At 44.5% G+C, this 13,742-nt stretch overlaps 2 pseudogenes; both read left to right on the forward strand.

Moving 5' to 3' along the window:
* The first annotated feature begins 3,267 nt into the window (after positions 1–3,267).
* Positions 3,268–4,099, forward strand: LOC131755796 (ATP synthase subunit beta, mitochondrial pseudogene; annotated as a pseudogene).
* Positions 4,100–4,297: 198 nt separating this feature from the next.
* LOC136794139 (ATP synthase subunit beta, mitochondrial pseudogene) lies at positions 4,298–4,903 on the forward strand (annotated as a pseudogene).
* The last annotated feature ends 8,839 nt before the right edge of the window (positions 4,904–13,742 follow it).

Here is a 13,742-nt window from a genome sequence, read left to right on the forward strand (position 1 = left end):
CAATGGTAGATGTCAATGGCAAAAGAAAGAATCCATGAACTTGAAGATAGAGACTGATTTAGATTATGCAATCCAAAGAACAGGGAGAATAAAGAATGAAGAAAAATAGACAATCTTAGAGAAATGTGGGACACCATTAAGTGCACTAATATACGCACAATAAAAACAACTCACCACACACAAGAGAAGCCTAATATGATTTACAGCTTATTTCTTATCAGAAACCATGACTGCTACAAGGCAGTGGAGATAGGTAGCAAAGAGCGGACTTCCTGGGTAAATCATTCTCTGCTGCCAAAACAGTGTTTCAAACAAAACAGGATCTTAAAAAACGCCAAATCAGAACATTAAAGTAAAGTAAATACAACATGCTTGAAATTATGTTACTATTATTCAAATTAGTAACTATCATTAAAATTGATTTCAAATCCTGGGCAACACTTTAGGCCACCTGCTGGGGAAATTGTAATGCTATTGGTTAAATTCTAGAAATTCTCTCATCATTCCTGGAGGTTTTTTCACAGTGTTCAAGAGGAATTCCAGTTGTGATGACTAACTTTGGTGAAAGTTCAAAAATGATCCTGTAATTTGAGAGTTTCAGGAAACAACACTGATATAAGAATTTAAACAATTTAGGGACTTCCCTGGTGGTGCAGTGGTTAAATCCGCCTGCCAATGCAGGGGGACAGGGGTTCAAGACCTGGTTCAGGAAGATCTTATATGCTGAGGAGAAACTAAGCCCATGCACCACAAATACTAAGCCTGTGCTCTAGAGCCCGCGAGCCACAACTACTGAAGCCTATGTGCCTAAAGCCCATGCTCCACAACAAGAGAAGCCCACACGCTGCAATGAAGACTAGCCCCCGCTCACTGCAACTACAGAAAGCCCACGTGCAGCAACAGAGACCCAATGCAGTCAATAAATAAATAAATATAAATAAATAAATAAATTTATTTTTTTTAAAAAAAGAATTTAAACAATTTAAAGTAACACAAGGATTTTAATAATATATCCTGTATCCACTAAAATAAATGCCAGGGAATGTATATGAAAAACATTTTCTTGGCCCAAAAGTATTTGCCAAACCTTTGTAAAGGCTTGTGGAAGATCTTTTTGACATGTCCAAGGAAAATGAACTTCTGGGTGCCCTTGTACTGGTGTCAGCAGTACAGTTGTGAGCCCTTCCTCCCCCTCTCATGGTTTAAAATTAGAGCCCATGGGGCCTGAGAGTCACCATGGAACTGCCTCCTGCCCCCAACAGCTGCCTTCCCTCCCTGCAAATGCTAATATTAGGGCCACACAAATTCCTAGAGTAGAAATTAAGGGCCACAATTAACTGGGTGACTTAACTTGGCAATCTTGCCCTTTTATCATGGTTAGAAACTGGACCTTTTCACAGCCATGACTTTGCTACAAAGTCACTCAGTTTCTTCAGCTCAACCCCCATATCTTTGGCCTTTCCAAAGAGCTTCAAGACTCCAACTTATTTTCTCCTGGGCATTACATTCTGGGCATCAGTTCATACAACATCCTTGTCATCTCGGCCCAGGGCTGTGCTGGACATGCTCTGGACAAAGTCATTTCTAGGGCATACCACAAAGCTGTTCCAGGGCCTCCATGTGGTCACTGTTGGACCTTCAATGGCCAAAGCCAAGGTTAGCACATATAAAAGGGTCACAAGAACACAGAAAGCTGTCCAAGTAAGAAACAGACCCTATTTTTCTAACCACTGACTCTTGGATGTGAGAGCTCAATTAGGAAGCTGTAGTGATCGAGACAAGACAGTGGCTCAAGAATAGAATAGAAGAAAAGAGAAGAATAGAGAGCCTGGAAACTGGCCTGCACACATTCAGACACTGAGATGTCCCTACAGAGGACTGGGAAGAATTTTCTAGACAACCAGCTCTCCTCTGAAAAAAATGAAAGCAAGATCACTACTTTGCACCTATCATGGGATGAATGGTACCCCCAGAAAAAGATATGTCAAAGTCCTTACCGCCAGAATCTGTGCGTGGGAACTCTTTAGAGGTAGAGTCTTTGCAGATGCAATCAAATCAAGAGGTCATTAGGATGGGCCCCAACCCAATAACTAGTATCCTTATAAGGGGAAATGTAGACACAGAGGCAAACATGCACTGAGGGAAGATGATGTAGGAACACAAAGGAAGAAGCCCTTGTGAAGACAAAGGCAGAGATTGTAGTGATACAGTCACAAGTCCAGACCTCCTGGGGCACCAGGAGCTGAAAGAGGCAGAAAGGATACTTCCCTAGAGCCTCTGGAGGGAGCTTGACCCACTGACACTTTGATTTTGTACTTCTGTAGGAGAATAAATTACTGGTGTTTTAAAGCCACCAAATTTGTGGTAATTTATTACAGCAGCCCTAGGAAACTAATATAGTGTCATACACAAAATTCAAGAGGATTAAACATGGAATTACCATATGACCCTTTAATTCCATTCCTAGGTATGCACTCAAGAAAACTGAAGCATGTCCACACAAAAACTTTCACAGCAACTATTCACAAGAGCCAAAAAGTGGAAAAAACCCAAATGTCCATTAACTGATTAACTGATGAATGGATAAACAAAATGTGCTCTATCCTTACAACTGAATATTATTCAGTCATAAAAAGGAATAAAATACTGAAACATGTACAATGTGGATTAATTTTGAAAATATTATCCTCAGTTAGAGAAGGCAGACACAAAAGGCCATATACTATATGATTCCTTCATATGAAATGTTCAGAAGAGGCAAATCCAGAGACAGAAAGTGGATTACTGGTTACCAGGGTCTGGGGGAGGAGAATGGCGAGGGACTGCTTAATGGGTATAGAGTTTCCTTTTGAGGTGATGAAAATGTTTTGAATTTACATAAAGGTGATGGTTGTACAACATTGTGAATGTATTAAATGCCTCTAAATTGTATACTTTAAAATGGCTAACTTTATGTTATACGAATCTTACTTCAATTTTAAAAAATCAAGCTGAAATGAATTTTAAAACCTGACTAAAATTCTCCACCCCAGCTCCACCATGTTGGTACTTGTGGGTCGTGTGCCGCTGCCTCGGCCTCTGAGGGCTTGCGAGGACTCAGCCCTTCAGCGCCTCTACCCCAAGCCCAGCTCTTACTGCGGGAGCTCCAGCCTGCCAGAGACTATACTGCTCAAACATATCCCTTGCCAAAGGCAGGCGCCTCCACTGGGCATGTCGTGGTGGTCTTCGGTGCAGTGGTGGACGCCCAATTTGATGAGAGGCTGCCACCCATCCTAAATGTCCTGGAAGTGCAAGGAAGGGAAACCAGGCTGGTTTTGGAGGTGGCCTAGCATTTGGGTGAGAGCACGGTAAGGACAATTGCCATGGATGGTATAGAAGGTTTGGTTAGAGGCCAGAAAGTCCTGGATATTGGTACACCAGTCAAAATTCTTGTTGGCCCTGAGACCTTGCATAGAATCATGAACATCATTGGAGAACCTACTGATGAGAGAGGTCCCATCGAAACCAAACAATTTGCTGCCGTTCGTGCTGAGGCTCCTGAATCCATGGAGATGAGTGCTGAGCAGGAAATTCTTGCTACTGGTATCAAGGTTGTGGATCTGCTGCCTCCCTATGCCCAGGGTGGCAAAATTGGGCTCTTTGGTGGTGCTGGAGTTGGCAAGACAGTACTGATCATGGAGTTAATCAACAATGTTGCAAAAGCCCATGGTGGTTACTCTGTGTTTGCTGGTGTTGGTAAGAGGACCCATGAGGGCAATGACTTATACCATGAAATGACTGAGTCTGGTGTTATCAACTTAAAAGATGCTACCTGCAAGGTCGTGCTGGTGTATAGTCAAATGAATGAATCTCCTGGTGCTCCGCCCGGGTAGCTCTGACTGGACTGACTGTAGCTGAATACTTCAGAGACAAAGAAGGTCAAGATGTATTGCTGTTTATTGATAACATCTTTTGCTTCACCCAGGCTGGCTCAGAGGTGCCTGCTTTATTGGGCAGAATCCCTTCTGCAGTGGGTTATCAGCCTACCCTGGCCATTGACATGGGTACCATGTAGGAAAGAATCACCACCACTGGGCTTCCCTGGTGGCGCAGTGGTTGAGAGTCCGCCTGCCGATGCAGGGGACGCGGGTTCGTGCCCCAGTCCGGGAAGATCCCACATGCCACGGAGCGACTGGGCCCGTGAGCCATGGCCGCTGAGCCTGCGCGTCTGGAGCCTGTGCCCCCGCAACGGGAGAGGCCACAACAGTGAGAGGCCCGCGTACAGCAAAAAACAAAAAACAAAAAACAAACAAAAAAAAGAATCACCACCACCAAAAAGGGATCTATCCCCTCTGTACAGGCTATCTACGTGCCTGCTGATGACTTGACTGACCCTTTCCCTGCCACTACCTTTTCCCATTTGGATGCTACCACTGTGCTGTCCCGTGCTATTGCTAAACTGAGCAGGTATCTAGCTGTGGATCCTCTGGACTCCACCTCTCACATCATGGATCCCAACATTGTTGGCAATGAGCATTATGGTGTTGACTGTGGGGTGCAAAATATCCTACAGGACTACAAATCCCTCCAGGACATCATTGCCATGCTGGGTATGGATGAACTTTCTGAGGAAGACAAGTTAACTATGCCCCGTGCATAGAAAATACAACGTTTCTTGTCTCAGCCATTCCAGGTGGCTGAGGTCTTCACCAGTCATATGGGGAAGCTGGTACCCCTGAAGAAGGCCATCAAAGGATTCCAGCAGATTTTGGCAGGTGAATATGTCCATCTCCCAGAACAGGCCTTCTATATGGTGGAACCCATTGAAGGAGCTGTGGCAAAAGCTGATAAGCTGGCTGAGGAGCACTCATGAGGGGGTCCTTTTGGCAAACTAAGCACTCATCCTCTGTGCTGTCCCTCTCCTTGCCCCTAATCCAAAAATCACAGTTTCCTCTGTAAGCCACATGAGAGCCTAGACTGAAGACATTGTGTTCTGTCTGAAGAGTATTTAAGGTTTACAATAAAATGTACATCCCTCAAAAACAAAAAACACATGAGAATTCTTTCACGGTCCAGTGGTTAAGACATGGCGCTTTCACTGCTGGGGCCTGGGTTTGATCCCTGGTCAGGATGTTAAGATCCCGCAAGCCGTGTGGCACAGCCAAAAAAAAAAAAAAAAACACAAAATTTTTAGAAGAAAATTGAGAACATATATATGCAAAAATTTCTTGAACAAAACATAAGACAACAGACATCCTAAAAGGAAAATAATTACTTTGACTACATTCAAATTGATGGGGAATTCCCTGGCAGTCTAGTGGTTAAGACTCCACACTTTCAGTGCAGTGGCCTGGGCTCAATCCCTGATCAGGGAACTAAGATCCTGCAAGCCATGCAGCGTGGCCAAAATAATAACAATAAAACAAAATTCATGATGGCTTCCCAAAAGAAGATACCAAAAACAAACTTCAGAAAGGATGCCTGCCACATGTGTGATTTGCAGGAATTCTTACACATGTGCACTACATACAATACAGATACAAGGATGTTCAAGGTGGTACATGGCAGCAAAATATTGTCAGCAAACTCAATTGCCAGGGGGGAGAATCAAATAAATTGCAGGACATACCTGGCAAACGCAGGATGCAGTCATAGAAAAAATGCAAGAAGTCCTCACCCACTGACATGGGAAGACACCAGTATCAGGGTTCTCTAGAGAGACAAAACCAACACGCACATATATATGCATCTGAGTTGGCAAACTGGAGACCCAGGGGAGCCAATATTCCAGTCCAAGTCCAAGGACAGAAGACTGATGTCCAGCTCAAATAGTCAGACAAGAAGTGTTGCCTCTTCCTCCACTTGTTTGTTCTATTCAGGCCTTCAAATGATTGGATGAGGCCCACCCACACTGGGGAGGGCCATTTGCTTTATACAGTCCACCAATTCAAGGTTAACCTCATCCAGAAACACTCTCACAGACACTCCCAGAATCATATTGGGCCAAATGTTTGGGCTCCCTGTGGCCTACTCAAGTTGACACATGAAATTAGCCTTCACAACATATGTACCCAGTGCAGAAATGTGAGTTGCAGAACAAAGAGGACACAAGTCCATTTAAGCTTGGAAAAGTACAACACAAACAAAAACGCTGTGTGTGGGCACAAACATACAAATAAATCTATGTCTGTAAGTGCACAGAATTGTCTGAAAGTGAGCACAGATGGCTGATTATGGTGACTTTCGGGAGGGTGGAAGGGAGGACACAGGCTTTTCACTCTATGTGCTTCTGTGCCATCAAATTGTATGCAACAGGCACACATCCCATTTGCAGTTAAAAAATAACAATAAGGTAAGTTTTAAAAGAGGAAAACAAAGCCAATGGGCTTTGCTCATGGAACTCCACAAGGGAGATCTTCCAGGAGATGCAGCCCTGGGCAGAGGGAGCCAAGCGTGACAAGGAGAGGGGGCCTGAACAGCAGAATCCTGGAGAACTCAGTCAGGAAGAGATGCTAGGAGGACCAAAGCTGGGAGAAGACCCAGAGCTGCCTAAATTGGTGTTTTGTGTCCCAACTCTGAGCAGTGTGGCAGCATGCAGCCTGGCTCATGAGAACAAAGAAAACCTGTAACAACAGGAGAAGCAGCAGCCCCACAAGTGTGCTGTGCAGGAGGCCGAGCCTGAGCAGGGTTGGGGTGAGGGTTAGGGTTAGGGTAAGAGCCATGGCCAGGCCAAGGTGAGGGTCATGGTAAGGGTCAAGATAAGGGCCATAGTGCGGGCCACAATGAGGGTTAAGGTGAGGTCACAGTGATGGCCAAGGCGAGGGCTATGATGAAGATCAAGGTGAAAGTCAACTGATGGCTATAGTAAGGGTCACCAGGAAGTCCAAGGTGAAGGCCACAAGGCTGGTCCATCTGGGCTGATGGTAGAAGTAGCCTCATTGCAGTAGTGAGTGCCAGGCCTGGGGTTCAGGCATTCCCCTTCACCCTGCACTTTTCAACCTGCCTTCAGAGTTGTTTCTTTCAATGAAGTCTCAATCATAGCTCAAATATAAAAAGCTGATCAGAGTAGAAATATTATAGTGCCGTGTTTCTCAAAGTGTGGTCCCACCACTTGTGGGTCCCTGAAGCCCTTTCAAGACACCTAGCAGTACGGACAGTTTCCATGTTGCCTCTTTCACTCTCACTCTCTCACCAGTGTGGCATTGTCCCAAGGCTGCAGGACTCCAGAGCAGAGAATTCAGCTGTCCTGTATGAAGCTGGCTATTAGAGAGATTTGCACACTAATAAATGCCACTCTTGGGCTTCCCTGGTGGCGCAGTGGTTGAGAGTTCACCTGCCAATGCAGGGGACATGGGTTCGTGCCCTGGTCCGGGAGGATCCCACATGCTGTGGAGCGGCTGGGCCCGTGGGCCATGGCCGCTGAGCCTGCGCGTCCGGAGCCTGTGCTCCACAATGGGACAGATCACAACAGTGAGAGGCCTGTGTACCGCAAAAATAATAATAATAATAATAAATAAATAAATAAATGCCACTCTTGTCTCTACATTTTGTTTTTTGTTGGTTTTAGAAAATACAGAATTTTTTCCATTAAAAATATGTCATTTATATTAACATATAATGGGCTTATTATTATTTTAAATGAATTAATAAACATTAAAAATTTTCTCAGTTTTGATATCAATAGATTTATCACACAGGAACTAAAGCTCTTTGAGGTCTGCGGGAAAGTTTTTAGGAGTTAATATAATTCTGAGGATGAAAAGCTCCCAGGGAATCCCTGATTGGTGCAGGACATAAGTCTAAAGCAACAGCACTAAACAAGAAAGAACACAATGGCTTTGAGCAACAGAGTTCAAGACTCACAGTTCATAAACTAATGGCTGTGGGTGCGAGTGGTAGAAATAGACCCAGAGTTAACGTACGTATGTGTGTGTATACATGCACACATGCATATACATATTCTGGCCAAACAGAAAAGATTTGGGGGATGAATAACAACAAGAAAAAATCTAAATAGTGCTTTTCATTAGAAACACACCTAAAACGTAAGGATATTAAAAAGTTCAAAGAAAAAGAACAGAAAAATACAGAAAAGGCAAATATTACCCAAACGAAAACTGATGCAGCTATATCACCAGCAAACAAAATTGGCTTTGTGGGAAAATAGTAATGTTCAGAGGTCATTTGAAAAGGTTCAATTCAGCAGGCAGCCATAAACTTCAAAGGAAAGGCATAACATAGTTGATGTCCTCTGACCAGAATGTTAAAATTCAGCAAAAACAAAACAAAGAGAAGCTCCATTCATATAAATGTCACCTCTAAATAACTCACGGGCTAAAAAAATTGCAATGGAAATTTTTAAATATTTAGAATTAAAACGTATCAAAAACATGGCCTGTCAAACCAATGGGATACTGTTGAGAAATAAACAGCCTTAACAGCTTAGAGTAGAAGACAAGAAAGGCCAAAATCTAAAAGTTAATCATCTAATTTCAGAAGCTAGGAAAAGAATCATCAAACCAACACAGAGAACACATAAGGAATGAAAGAATAATGATAAGAACAGAAATTAATGAATAAAGAGTAAAGAGAGGGGGGAGCGAGAAGATGGCGGAAGAGTAAGACGCGGGGATCACTCTTCCTCCTCACAGATACATCAGAAATACATCTACACGTGGAACTTCTCCTATAGAACACCCACCGAACGCTGGCAGAAGACCGAAGACCTCAGACCTCAGGCAAGAAACCCCCCCACGTACCTTGTTAGGGCAAAAGAAAAAAAGAATAAACAGAGACAAAAGAATAGGGACGGGACCTGCACCAGTGGGAGGGAGCCGAGAGGGAGGAAAGGTTCCCGCACACTAGAAGCCCCTTCGCGGGCGGAGACTGCGGGTGGCGGAGGGGGAAGCTTCAGAGCCGCGGAGGAGACCACAGCCAACAGGGTGCGGAGGGCAAAGCGGAGAGATTCCCGCACGGAGGATCGGTGCCGATCAGCACTCACCAGCCCGAGAGGCTTGTCTGCTCATCCGCCGCGGCGGGCGGGGCTGGGAACTGAGCCTCGGGCGGATCCCAGGGAAAGGTCTGGAGTTGGCAGAGCGAAAACAGCCTGAAGGGGTTAGCGCACCACGGCGGGCCGGGAGGGAGTTCGTGAGAAGTCTGGAGCTGCCGAAGAGGCAAGAGACCTTTTCTTCCCTCTTTACCTCCTGCTGCGCGAGGAGAGGGGTTTAAGCGCGCCGCTTAAAGGAGCTCCAGAAACGGGCGCGGAGCTGCCGAAGAGACAAGAGACTTTTTCTTGCCTCTTCGCTTCCTGGGGCGCGAGGAAAGGGAATTAAGGGCACCACATAAAGGAGCCCCAGAAACGGGCGCGAGCTGCGGCTGTCGGCGCCGGACAACAGAGACGGGTGTGGGGCGCTACGGTTGCTGCTGCCGCCACCAAGAGGCCTGTGTGCGAGCGCAGGTCACTCTCCACACCGCCCCTCCCGGGAGCCTGTGCAGCCCGCCAGCGCCGGGGTCCCGGGATCCTGGGACAGCTTCCCCGGGAAAACGCGCGGCGTGCCTCGGGCCGGTGCAGCGTCACGCCGGCCTCTGCCGCCGCGGACTCGCCCCACATCCGTGCCCCCCACCCACCGCCTGAGTGAGCCAGAGCCCCCGAATCAACTGCTCCGTTAACGCTGCTCCTTTGACCCCGCCCTCTCTGAGCGAAGGGCAGACGCCCTCGGACGACCTGCGCACAGAGGCGGGGCCAGGTCCAGGGCTGAGCCCCAGGAGCTGTGCGAACAAAGAGAGGGGGTGGTCCCTCCCAGCAGCCTCAGAAACAGCAGTTTAAAGCTCCACAGTCAGCTTGAAGTGCCCTGCATCTGTGGAAAACCTGAATAGACAGCGAAATATCCCAGGTTGTGGAAGTGGACTTTGGGAGCAAGATATACTATTATTTTCCCCTTTTTTCTTTTTGTGAGTGTGTATGTGGGTGCTGCTGTGTGAGATTTTGTCTGTATAGCTTTGTTTTCACCATTTGTCCTGGGGTTAGACCGACCTTTTTTTTTTTTTTTTTTTTTTCTTTAATAGAAATTTTTCTTCTTAATAATTATTTTGTTATTTTAATAACTGTATTTTACCCTACTTTATTTTGTCTTCTCCCCTTTCTTTCTTCCTTTCTTCCCTCCTTTTCCTATTTCCCTCCTTCCTTCCTTCCTCCCTTCCTTCCTTCCTTCCTTCCTTCCTTTATTCCCTCCTTCCTTCCTCCCTTCCTTTCTTTATTCCCTCCTTCCTTCCTCCCTTCCTTTCTTCCTCCCTTCCTTTCTTCCTCCCTCCCTTCCTTTCTTCCTCCCTCTCTTCCTTTATTCCTCCCTCCCTTTTTTATTCCCTCCTTCCTTCTTCCCTTCCTTTCTTCCTCCCTCCCTTCCTTTCTTTATTCCCTCCTTCCTTCCTCCCTTCCTTTCTTCCTCCCTCCCTTCCTTTCTTTATTCCCTCCTTCCTTCCTCCCTTCCTTTCTTCCTCCCTCCCTTCCTTCCTTTATTCCCTCCTTCCTTCCTCCTTCCCTTCCTTTCTTCCTCCCTCCCTTCCTCTCTTTATTCCCTCCTTCCTTCCTCCCTCCCTTCCTTTCTTTATTCCCTCCTTCCTTCCTCCCTTCCTTTCTTCCTCCCTCCCTTCCTTTCTTCCTCCCTCCCTTCCTTTCTTTATTCCCTCCTTCCTTCCCCCCTTCCTTTCTTCCTCCCTCCCTTCCTTTTATTCCCTCCTTCCTTCCTCCCTTCCTTTCTTCCTCCCTCCCTTCCTTTCTTTATTCCCTCCTTCCTTCCTCCCTTCCTTTCCTCCTCCCTCCCTTCCTTTCTTCCTTCCTTCCCTCCCTTTCTTCCTTCCTTCCCTCCCTTCCTCCTTTCTTCCTTCCTTTCTTGACTTTCTACTTTTTTCTCCCTTTTGTTTTGAGCCGTGTGGATTAAAGGCTCTTGGCACTCCAGCCAGGTGTCAAGGCTGTGTCTCTGAGGTGGGAGAACTAACCTCAGGACACTGGTCCACAAGAGACCTCTCAGCTCCACGTAATATCAAACGGCGAAAATCTCCCAGAGATCTCCATCTCAACACCAAGACCCAGATTCACTCAAGGACCAGCAACAAACAGTGCTGGACACCCTATCCCCAACAAAGAGCGAGACAGGTCTACAGCCCCATCCATTAGCAGAGAGGCGGCCTAGAATCTCAGTAAGGCTACCGACATCCCCATACACGCCCCCAGACGTGGACCTACCCACCAGGGAGACGGGATCCAGCCTCATCCACCAGATCAGGGGAACTCGTCCCCCCAACCAGGAAACCTACTCAACCTACTGAACCAACCTCAGCCACTGGGGACAGCCACCAAAAATAGATAGAAATTCGAACCTGCAGCCTGCAAAAGGGAGACCCCAAACATAGTAAGATAAGCAAAATGAGAAGACAGAAAAACACACAGCAGATGAAGGAACAAGATAAAAACACACCAGACCTAACAGATGAAGAGGTAATAGCCAATCTACCTGAAAGAGAATTTAGAATAATGATGGTGAAGATGATGCAAAATCTTGGAAATAGAATAGACAAATTGCAAGAATCAGTTAACAAGGACCTAGAAGAAATAAAGAGGAAGCAAGTAACGATGAGCAACACAATAAATGAAATGAAAAATACTCTAGACGGGATCAGTAGCAGAATAACGGAGGCAGAAGGACGGATAAGTGACCTGGAAGATAAAATAGTGGAAATAACTACTGCAGAGCAGAAGAAAGAAAAAAGAATGAAAAGAACTGAGGACAGTCTCAGAGATCTCTGGGACAACATTAAACGCACCAACATTCGAATCATAGGGGTCCCAGAAGAAGAAGAGAAAAAGAAAGGGACTGAGAAAATATTTGAAGAGATTATAGTTGAAAACTTCCCTAATATAGGAAAGGAAATAGTCAACCAAGTCCAGGAAGCACAGAGAGTCCCATACAGGATAAACCCAAGGATAAACACGCCGAGACACATAATAATTAAACTGTCAAAAATTAAATACAAAGAAAACATATTAAAAGCAGCAAGGGAAAAACAACAAATAACACACAAGGGAATCCCCATAAGGCTAACATCTGATCTTTCAGCAGAAACTCTACAAGCCAGAAGGGAGTGGCAGGACATATTTAAAGTGATGAAGGAAAAAAACCTACAACCAAGACTACTCTACCCAGCAAGGATCTCATTCAGATTTGATGGAGAAATTAAAACCTTTACAGACAAGCAAAAGCTGAGAGAGTACAGCACCACCAAACCAGCTTTACAACAAATGCTAAAGGAACTTCTCTAAGCAAGAAACATAAGAGAAGGAAAAGACCTACAAGAACAACCTGAAACAATTAAGCAAATGGTAATAGGAACGCACATATCAATAATTACCTTAAATGTAAATGGATTAAATGCTCCCACCAAAAGACACAGACTGGCTGAATGGATACAAAAACAGGACCCATATATATGCTGTCTACAAGAGACCCACTTCAGACCTAGGGACACTTACAGGCTGAAAGTGAGGGGATGGAAAAAGATATTCCATGCAAATGGAAATCAGAAGAAAGCTGGAGTAGCAATTCTCATATCAGACAAAATAGACTTTAAAATAAAAACTATTACAAGAGACAAAGAAGGACACTATATAATGATCAAGGGATCGATCCATGAAGAAGATATAACAATTGTAAATATTTATGCACCCAACATAGGCGCACCTCAATACATAAGGCAAATACTAACAGCCATAAAAGGGGAAATCGACAGTAACACAATCATAGTAGGGGACTTTAACACCCCACTTTCACCAATGGACAGATCATCCAAAATGAAAATAAATAAAGAAACACAAGCTTTAAATGATACATTATACAAGATGGATTTACTTGATATTTATAGGACATTCCATCCAAAAACAACAGAATACACATTTTTCTCAAGTGCCCATGGAACATTCTCCAGGATAGATCATATCTTGGGTCACAAATCTAGCCTTGGCAAATTTAAGAAAATTGAAATCGTATCAAGTATCTTTTCTGACCACAACGCTATGAGACTAGATATCAATTACAGGAAAAGATCTGTAAAAAATACAAGCACATGGAGGCTAAACAATACACTACTTAATAACGAAGTGATCACTGAAGAAATCAAAGAGGAAATCAAAAAGCACTTAGAAACAAATGACAATGGAGAAACGACGACCCAAAACCTATGGGATACAGCAAAAGCAGTTCTAAGAGGGAAGTTTATAGCAATACAATCATACCTTAAGAAACAGGAAGCAACTCGAATAAACAACTTAACTTTGCACCTAAAGCAATTAGAGAAGGAAGAACAAAAAAACCCCAAATTTAGCAGAAGGAAAGAAATCATAAAGATCAGATCAGAAATTAATGAAAAAGAAATGAAGGAAACAATAGCAAAGATCAATAAAAGTAAAAGCTGGTTCTTTGAGAAGATAAATAAAATTGATAAACCATTAGCCAGACTCATCAAGAAAAAAAGGGAGAAGACCCAAATCAATAGAATTAGAAATGAAAAAGGAGATGTAACAACTGACTCTGCAGAAATACAAAAGATTATTAGAGATTACTACAAGCAACTCTATGGCAATAAAATGGACAACCTGGAAGAAATGGACAAATTCTTAGAAATGCACAACCTGCCAAGACTGAACCAGGAAGAAATAGAAAACATGAACAGACCAATCACAAGCACTGAAATTGAAACTGTGATTAAAAATC

Source organism: Kogia breviceps, chromosome 4 (genome assembly GCF_026419965.1).
Source record: "Kogia breviceps isolate mKogBre1 chromosome 4, mKogBre1 haplotype 1, whole genome shotgun sequence".
In the NCBI taxonomy this organism is placed as follows: Eukaryota; Metazoa; Chordata; class Mammalia; order Artiodactyla; family Physeteridae; genus Kogia; species Kogia breviceps.